Consider the following 453-nt stretch of genomic DNA (forward strand, 5'->3'; position numbering starts at 1 on the left):
TGTGTTGCTGTGAGGCTTGAGGTTGTACCACCAGTGTTTCAAACACCAGCAGGGTTACACATGGTGCACAGGTTTCAATGTAGCTTACAGACTGAGACAGCCCCTAGGCTGAAGAAGGAGAGACCATCTACTTCTCAAAGAATCGGCCAGGGAAAACCTTATGAATAGCAGTGAAACACTGTCTGATATATTACTAGGCAACTTAATGAATAACCTCGAAACATTGTCCAATACAGTACAGGAAGATGAGCCCCTTAGGTCGGAAGGCACTCAAAATATGACTAGGAAAGAGCTGCCTCCTCAGAGTAGAACCAACCTTAATGAATGAATAAAGTAAGGCTTTTGGGACCTCCATTGCTGACATGGCACGACTCAAGGAGAAACAGCTGCAAACATCCATTAATCATCGGAACATGGAATGTATGAAGTATGAATCTAGGAAAATTGGAAGTT

General features: G+C 43.3%; 1 protein-coding gene across 1 annotated transcript in view; it reads left to right on the plus strand.

Moving 5' to 3' along the window:
- CARS2 (cysteinyl-tRNA synthetase 2, mitochondrial) overlaps positions 1-453 on the plus strand; it is a 150,684-nt gene that overhangs the window by 126,095 nt on the left and 24,136 nt on the right. The window lies entirely within an intron of this gene.

The sequence above is a fragment of the Orycteropus afer genome, unplaced genomic scaffold (genome assembly GCF_000298275.1).
Source record: "Orycteropus afer afer isolate SDZICR_OR568_19922 unplaced genomic scaffold, OryAfe1.0 scaffold00055, whole genome shotgun sequence".
In the NCBI taxonomy this organism is placed as follows: domain Eukaryota; kingdom Metazoa; phylum Chordata; class Mammalia; order Tubulidentata; family Orycteropodidae; genus Orycteropus; species Orycteropus afer.